Source organism: Phocoena phocoena, chromosome 4, assembly GCF_963924675.1.
Source record: "Phocoena phocoena chromosome 4, mPhoPho1.1, whole genome shotgun sequence".
NCBI classification, from domain to species: Eukaryota; Metazoa; Chordata; class Mammalia; order Artiodactyla; family Phocoenidae; genus Phocoena; species Phocoena phocoena.
The window spans coordinates 66112265-66120418 of record NC_089222.1 but is presented as its reverse complement, the minus strand read 5'-3'; positions in this window follow the sequence as shown (position 1 = coordinate 66120418).

The following is an 8154-nucleotide window of genomic DNA, read 5'->3' as shown; positions in this document are numbered from 1 at the left end:
CCCCCTCTTATGTCACCGAATAGCAAATTAGTTCTCAGAATTCCAGAGGCCGAGCTTTGCTACAGCAAAGACGCCGACGTCACAGAGGGGGCGCCCACGTGACGGTGGCGGAGCAGGCTGTACCATCGTCCGGGGGCCGGGGAGGGAGAGCCACCGTCTGGCCCCTCGAGCCTCACACCGAAACCTCCAAACCCGAGACGCCCAGCCTGTGAGGAACCCGAAATATGCCGGACAGTGGGAAAATATTGTGGCTTTGAGGGTTTTTTTATGGGCCAAAGCAGGCAAAAGTCGCGGAGAGCTGACACCGAGTCCTCCCCTGCCACGTAGCAGTGGTAAGGCCCGCAGCTCAAATTCCGAGAATTGAGCTCTGTTGATTCTTAGAACTGGGGTTCTTAGAAGTGGTGATGCAAGAAGTTTCTAGGAAAGGCCGGACACCAGGTGATTATTGCTGTTGCTGCCGCCGCTGCTGCTGCTGCTGCCGCCGCCGCCGCCGCTGTTGCCGCTGGTGCCGCTGCCGCCGCCGCTGCTCATGATCATTATTTTACCTTTTAATTCTTTTTTTTCCGCTCTTGCCAAATGCTTTGGCTACAAGTTTCCTATGTGTATCTATTGATGTAAATGTATATATTTATTTATTGTAGCTGTCAGGTGTTAAAATAAATGCCGAAGATTAGTCCCACGTCTCTCCCACTCTAGGATATAGATTTTTATATATTTACTATTTTATTCTTGTTGTCTTTGAGTGAATTGGCCGGTTTGGGGAGGCTTTTGCCACCCTCCCTTGTGTTGTTTTGGTTTTTGAAAAGGAGGTGGAGGAGAGGAAGGAGGGGAATTAGGGGGCGGCCGGAGCAGAAAGGACGAGACAGTGCTTGGCGGGGTGGTGATTCGGGCAAGTCTGGGGGCTGTCTGGCCCCAGACGGCGGAGAGGACGCGCGCTAGCGCTCTCGCTCTTTCTGCTGCTGCTTGCGTACGGCTTGTGATCTCGCTGGATTCGTGCGGCTGTGTTTTTTCCCTCTTTTCTCGCTTGCAAACTGCCTTCCTTGCTCCCTCGCTCCAGCCTCGCCTTCCCTCCCTCCCTCCTCCTTTCCCTCGCCTCTCCTTCCTTCCCCTCTCACGTCCTTCTTGGTCACTCCGGGAGGCGAGGAGGGAGGCTGCCCGCTCGCTCGCCCCGCTGGCTCCCTTCCACCGGCCTTGGTCCTCTAGATTCCCTACCTCCGAGCCGAGATTTGGGAGGAAAAATGCAAGCGAACTCCTCGTTTTGTTTTTATTTTTTGTTTTTCATAAACCCAGTTGAAGTATGGGGTTCTCCTCTTTCTTTTCAGAGCCGTGGTCTTCCTAACGAGATCCGAGTGTTTTGGTGTCCCCTTCCCCTGCGTTTTGGGGGAGGTTTAGCTTGCCTGGGGGCGGGGATGTTGAATACTTTGAAAATTATTCTTTCTTGGTTGCAGTCTAGAGAGTCGGGAAGCCCCGCGCGCTCCCTCACCCCATCGTGGGGAGGAAGCTTGTGGCGGGACGGGGATTTGGGGGGTGGGTGTGAAAGGGGTGCGCGTTTGCACCTGCGGTGCTGTTCAGCGTGCGGGGACTCCGGGAACCTTCGCAGGACGGCCCAGCCAAGCGGGAAGGTGGCGGGATCTCTGGCGGTCGCGGTGTTTGTATTTTGGGCGCTTCGTGACTCGGTGTTAGCTCCCAATGGCTGTTCCTCCGCTTTCCTAAATTTTATTTTTCCCATGGTGCAGTCTTTGTAAAAACAAACAAACAAACAAGAACTGCGGGCCGGAGAGTAGCCGGCGTCAAGGCTTCAGATTCCCGAGGTCCTTGCGCTGGGCCAGGGGAAAAACAAACAGCCCCAGCCCGCGGTCCTACGTGCGAGACCCGGGAGGAGAGAAGGGCACTTTGTGGCCCCGGCTGGGGGATCTGGCGCGGGAGAAGGGGGCGCGGGCGCGAACGGGAGATCTTTGTGAGTGATTTTGCAAAAACGGATTGCGAGGTTGGTTGGATTTGCAACCTGTGGCTCTCCTTGAGGGAGTAAGAATGCGGGAAGGCGGCGGCGGCGGCGGCCCGGGGAGGGAGTGGGTGGGGAGTTGGAGCCTCGGAAATCGGCTGCGCTGGGGAGCAGCGGGAGCGAGGGGCCACCCCGCTGCCGGATGCAGTGACCGTGGTAAACGTCTTGAGAACTGTGGATTGCGTTGCCTTTATGATGCCGTATTATCTTGGAACTCTGGCCAAAAATGGAACTAGTGTGGCAATAATGAGTTTTAAAAGCTATCCTATGGAAAACAAGTACACAAACCTACAAATTAAAAAAAAAGCATGAAAAAGACCCTTTTTATGTTGTGCACTTTCTCGAAATGTTTGACTTGGTGGTGGGGGTCCTGACAGCTGAGCCGAAGGAATGACCCCAAAGTGGGTGCTCAAAGTCCAGAGCTGTTACTGGGTCCCTGACCTCTTCTGTGAGCTGGTCATCCCCCCCCCCCCGCAGGAAACTGATTTAATCCTTTATGGATTTTGTGTTCAGTTTATAGTTTCCAGGAGGTAAATCTTGTAATGCTTTAGTCTTTTTCTTTTTTTTTTTTTAAGTAAAATGTCAGTAGATGCATTTTTTTACTTAAAAAAAAAAGTAAAAAGAAAAAAAGTGGGGCAGGAGAGAAGGAACCAGGGAAAGGGCTGTTTAGAAATACAGTTTGTGGCTCTGAGCGATGCCACCGGCTTCCTCTACAGAGACTGCCAGTTTCCCTTTTTCTTTGCAAGGTGTGTGTGGTTTTAATAAATAACTTTAAAAAAAAAAGTAAGAGGGGGGCCCGCAGGATCTGTCAGGAGACAGGTATCTATTTTGCTCATTATTTACTACTAAGAGCCTTTGGCACTGGAACAGAGCCTCGTAAATCTGCAACCCAAGTTGAAGTTCATCTGGCCCTAGTCCACCCGCTATTCCTGGAGGTAGCAAACATGAGCTCAGAGGAACAAGGTGAAATCACATTCTTGCTTTAAAATATATGTGTGTTTTCTTTTAAAAGGAGAAAAGATATTTGTCTCTGGGGGAGGAGGAAATGGAAAGGGAGTACCAGGAGATGGGCATTCCCTTGCTAAAATGACTGTAGTTGAGTCTTCAGGCCAAAATAGAAACCTGAAGATGGGAAATAGTCCTCCCTCCCCCCACTTATAAATAGAAGGTTCCAATATCCTATTTGGAAGATTTCCAATACTGCAGGCCCAAGCACTGACTGGTTTTAAGGGTCTGTTGATAGTGACAATAAGGCTAGTAGCTGTTTGTAAAAACCGGGCAACTTGAAGAAGGCAGCTAGAAGTGGGAATTCTACAATTGGCCATTTCCTCTATGCTCAGTTTTGAAGGGTTCTACCCCTTGCTTTCTTGAAAAGCCTGTCCCATTTTTATTGTGTGTTTGGTTGACAGGAATGGGACTCCAGACTCTTAAGCTGTCGTTTGCTGAGCCTTAAAGAGTTCCAGTTATTGGTTGAGTAAATGGTAGCCATGGCTAGATGTCAAAATTCTTCCTTCCCTCTCTCCTTTGCCGGGTAGCCACACTCACAACCCACTTTGTTGTGAAAAATTTAGCGATTCAGAGGAGGTGGTGCGGCAGCGCCACCCCTCGGTGGGTGAAACTATCTATTTGCAAAAGTCAAATATTTGAAAAATGTTGTGAAATGACCTTTTGAGGATTTTTTTTTTTTTCTTTAGGAAGGGGAGATAAAAGTAGCTTTTTAAACAAGGACTTTGTAGTTGATCTCTCAAAAGGAGGGAGAAAAGCTAGGATGGTGTCATAATAGGCGAAGTAGTTCGAGTGTGTGTGTGTGTGTGTGTGTGTGCGCGCGCGCGCGCGCTCTCTCTCTCGGGGAGGCTTGCCTGGTTGGCTTTAAGTAGAGGAGTTCTCCTGGCGGAGGTAGCCCCCCTTCCCTCTTGGACTTGACCCCTCAGGGCACCCGAATTCTGCTGTCTGTCTGATATTGAGACAAGGAGGAATGTTTTGGTGTAAAAAACCATAGCGACTGGAAGTCCTGTAGTTTTGCTGGCGGTTGAAGATGGTGTATGCGGGGGTGGGTCGGGGAGGGAGGTTTGTGGATGGACTGGGGCAATGGTAGGCTGATCCGTAGCCGGGTTTGGAGTCCTTTGGGAGTCAAAGTAGTGTGGCGCGTGCCAGTTGCCTGCACTGCGCAACAAGTGGGAAAGCCACCGCAGTGATCCGAGCGAGGGTGCTGTGTTGTGGGAAAGCTGGCCGGTTTCTCTTCGCCCCACTGGAAGCCAGGAACGGCCCTTCCCAACCCTCCCCGTCTCCCACTCTGAGACGAGAGCCCCACCAAAAGACCAACTCGTCCCCACTCCCCCATCCCCGGCTTAGCCGAGCGCTGTTAAGCCTGCCCTTGGCCTCCAGGACCCTTTTTCTACGTGGGAATCAGTTTATTCCCGACTGTTTTGTTGGTCGACCAGTGTTTGGCAGAAAGCTCTGGTAATGCCGTCGACTGCCTTCTGCTTTTTGAAGACATGTGTACCCTTTCTTTCTCTTCCCAATACATTCAGCCTTTCGGGCTGGAAGAATCAAGGTATATACTACATGAACGCAGCTCCAGATACCGCGTTTTGATTGCTAGAGGCCTGAGCATCGGGAAGAAGGAATTACATCTAGTAAATTCAGTGTTTTCCAGCTTTGCCCTATGGAGGCACCCCCCCCTTCCCTTAAGAGACAACAACAGCAAAAAGGTGGGGGCAGTCGGGTGTGGAAGGCTGTGGTCGCGCGGCGATTTTCGCACGGACTGAGTCCGCCACCTAGTGGTGGGTCCTGGCTGAGTTCCCCGCCTAGGGCAGTGGACCGACCGCGTCACCTACGGGTCCCCAAGTATCCCAACCAGGTGCTAGGACTGACAGAGGGGAGGGTACCCTCCAATGAGGATGACACCCAACCTCCAAAGTTTTGGTACGATGGATAAAAATTAGAAAGCCTGCGGATGCGTGCTCCATCCACAGCCACTCAGCGACGGGCATCTGTCTCCGCTAAGAGAACCGAAAAGTATCCGATTCTGAAAACACGATTTCCCAGTCTCTGTGGCCTCTCCCCCGGAAAAGTCAATAGTGGAGGGATGCCACAGGGGCTCTAGGACGTATATCGCTTTACAGTTGAGGAAACAGGCCTGATGAGAAGGTTAATGGCGAGTTAGTGACCTAACCGGAACCAGATTTTAAGCTTCTGAATTCCAGGTCAGTGACTTAAAGTCAAAGGCGAGTTTATCTCCGCCCCTCTGAGTTATCTAAGAGAAAGGAGCAGAAGTCAGAGGGAGCCATGATTTTAACCTCTTAGGTTAAAAGGTTGGAAAGGGTTCCCCAGCTGTCTCCGAGGAATTTGTTTAGAAAGCATGGCCCAAGATTTTCAGTCACAGACATGAAAAGCCTACGGTAGTGCTCAGGGGTGGGAGTCTCAGTTCTTGGGAGGGGGCTGTGCGTGTGTTAGGGCGTGATTAAAGCCCAGTCCCTAGACTTGCAGAGATGCACCTCGCTGCTCCCGAGGCTCACATTTGGATCCTGAAATAGCTCTCTTCCCCTTCTTTCCAAACTTTGTTTAGTGGCTTGGCGAGAAATCAATTGTGTGTGTGTGGGTCCTATGGACAGGCAGAGTGAAATCCACAACAGCTTCTCAGCAAAGTTTTCTTTCTCGGAGCTCAAAATTTAAGATGGCAAACGCGCGACCGAGTGCTGGCGGCCCCTAGCGACCGCAGGCGCGCACACCCGCGGGAGAAGCCGTTGTTTCCACCGCCCTGGTCCGCCGGAATCGAGTTCCGCCTCTCCCGCTGCGGGAGCTGTTGGAGGCCGCGTCGGAGAAACGCGCCTCTGTTCGGGTTGGAAACGAATCTGGGGACGGGTTTGAAGAGCGGTCAAGTTTGACTCATCGCTTTCCAAGGACAGTTAGTGCCTTCCATCTTCATTAACGTGAATAAAGACCTTGGCTGACTTCTGTCCAGATCGGATTTTTAAAGGCGTTGTTTGCCTGGGGAGATCATGCCTCTCCCCTCTCCCGCCAGACTTTTTGCAAAGGCCGAGCCCGGTCCAGCCAGGATGGCCAAAATATCTTTGCTCGTGGTCGGCTGGCATCGACTGCCGGCCCTTTCTGGAAGGCTGTCACGAGCTGGGCGCCTGGGGAGCGTCCTTTCTGCAGCTCCTCTTCAGATCTTGATGATAAAACACATCCCTCTATTTTATTGCATTTCCTAGAAGCTTGCAGGCTTACAAGAGCGCTGTTGGCAGGAAGTGTGATAGAAATGAAAGTCAGGACATAATGTCCCTGAACTCCTCCTCGGTCACCCAAAGCGACTGCCGAGGCCACCGCGTTATCAAATTCACTTTCATCTACTGTCTTCCTACCCTCCCGCCCCGCAGCCAAGAGCGCGAGGAGTGTTTCTCCCCCAAAACAAAAACAACTCGGCGGTTTGACCCTACCCCGCCACCTCCAGATCACCATGGCTAGACCCGAGCAGCTCATTAGCTGAGACGCTGCGGAGAAAGGGAGCGCTCCGAAAGGAGCCCCGATGCTGGTTCCACTGAGGCAGCTCCAACCTTATTAAGATCCCCCGTCCCTGCCCCTAAAGAGTGCTCCGCACTTCCAAATTCTCCTTTGGATTTCTCAACGACTTATTGGAGTTATTAGATGACCAATAATCCAAAACCCGAACGCGATATTGAAGGGGGAAGGGCGGAAGGCATTCTCCAAATCGGGAGACTGCGTCTAAACTAGGTCAATGGGAAGGAGGGGCGGGGCGACAAGGAGTTGTCGGTTTTAAGCCTTGATGGAGGGCTCCCTCTAGTGTTAGGCAGCGGTAAAACATGATTAGGTTTGAGCTAGTCCCGGAACCACTGGCCTCCTAATTTACAATAAATGCATTTACTTAATTTTAGCTTCCCTTCCTAGATTCTCATCCCATCCCATATTAAATTTCAGCCTCCGCTTTCACCTTTACCCCACCGGGCGAAGGGATGAGAAAGTGGGATTTTATGAAGCCAGAGAGGCCCAGTCTTTACTGACCCCGCCTCCGCTGCTGATGTGATGCGCGGCGCACTGTGACGCTACCCGCCAGTTTTAGGAGTGGACTGCGGCCTTACAGGTTGCATCTTTCGCGCCCCCTACCCCCCACCTCCCGGCCCCCAAAAGTGCCCCTCGGAGCCCGATACTGAGACCGATTAGGCGATGGCGCCCAGGGATTCTAATTCCGAGAAAGGCCACGGGAAGGCGAGGCAACCTTGGAGCGCGCCCATGAACGCGATAGGGTTTGCGCCCAGGGCCCTGCCGAATCCCAACCTTTTCTCTATGGTTTCGGAGAAATCGGATTCGGAAATTCCGAAATCTGGCCGGGTTCGGCCTGACAGCTCCTATTCTAAAGATCTTAGGCGGAAACCGAGCCGAGCTGGGTTCGCCTTCTTGCCAACGTAGGCGGAAGGGGCTTTCTGTTTAGTTTTCCTCCAACTCGTCTGGGGAGCGCTGGATGGAGACCCTCAGTCCTCGGGACTCCATCTTTTTTACCTTGAGGCCTCGCCTAACCACTCCCTTTAAAACAGGGGGAGGGGCGGGGGGCAAGCAAAATGAGAGAAAGAAAGATTAAAAAAAAAAGACACACCAGGCAAACAAACACCGGAATTCGGCAACTTGAAGTCATGAAATAAGCCTGGGATTGGACTCGAAATCCTGGGTTCTAGACCAGCTGTGCCTGACTTTCCCTATTTATAAAATTGTTATGGGGAAAGGGTTGAACTAGGTGAACAGTAGGAGTTCTGGACCGGGAGCGAACGAGGTATTTAGGGGAAAGTGTGCCGTATTCCTCGCGAGCCTCCTCCCCGGGCGCCCACCCCCTCCTGCAACCTCGCCGGGTGAATCCCCGGCGGCCCGCGCGGCGCAGGCTGCGATCCTGGCGGCCGTCCGGGCCGGCAGCTTCCTGGAAAGTTACTTCTCGTTGGAGCCGGCGATAGGCAGAGAGTGTTCTTTGAAATCCGCTGAGTTGAGATCGACTGCGTTCCGGGAATGAGAGGGTTGTGCCATTCCCCTCACTGCCCCCTGCCTTGACGGCGTAACAGGAAAAAAAAAGAGAAAGAAAAAAGGCACACATAATGTTCGTTACCGAGGTGCACGAAAAGTTTTTTTTGAATGTAACCAAATTAAGG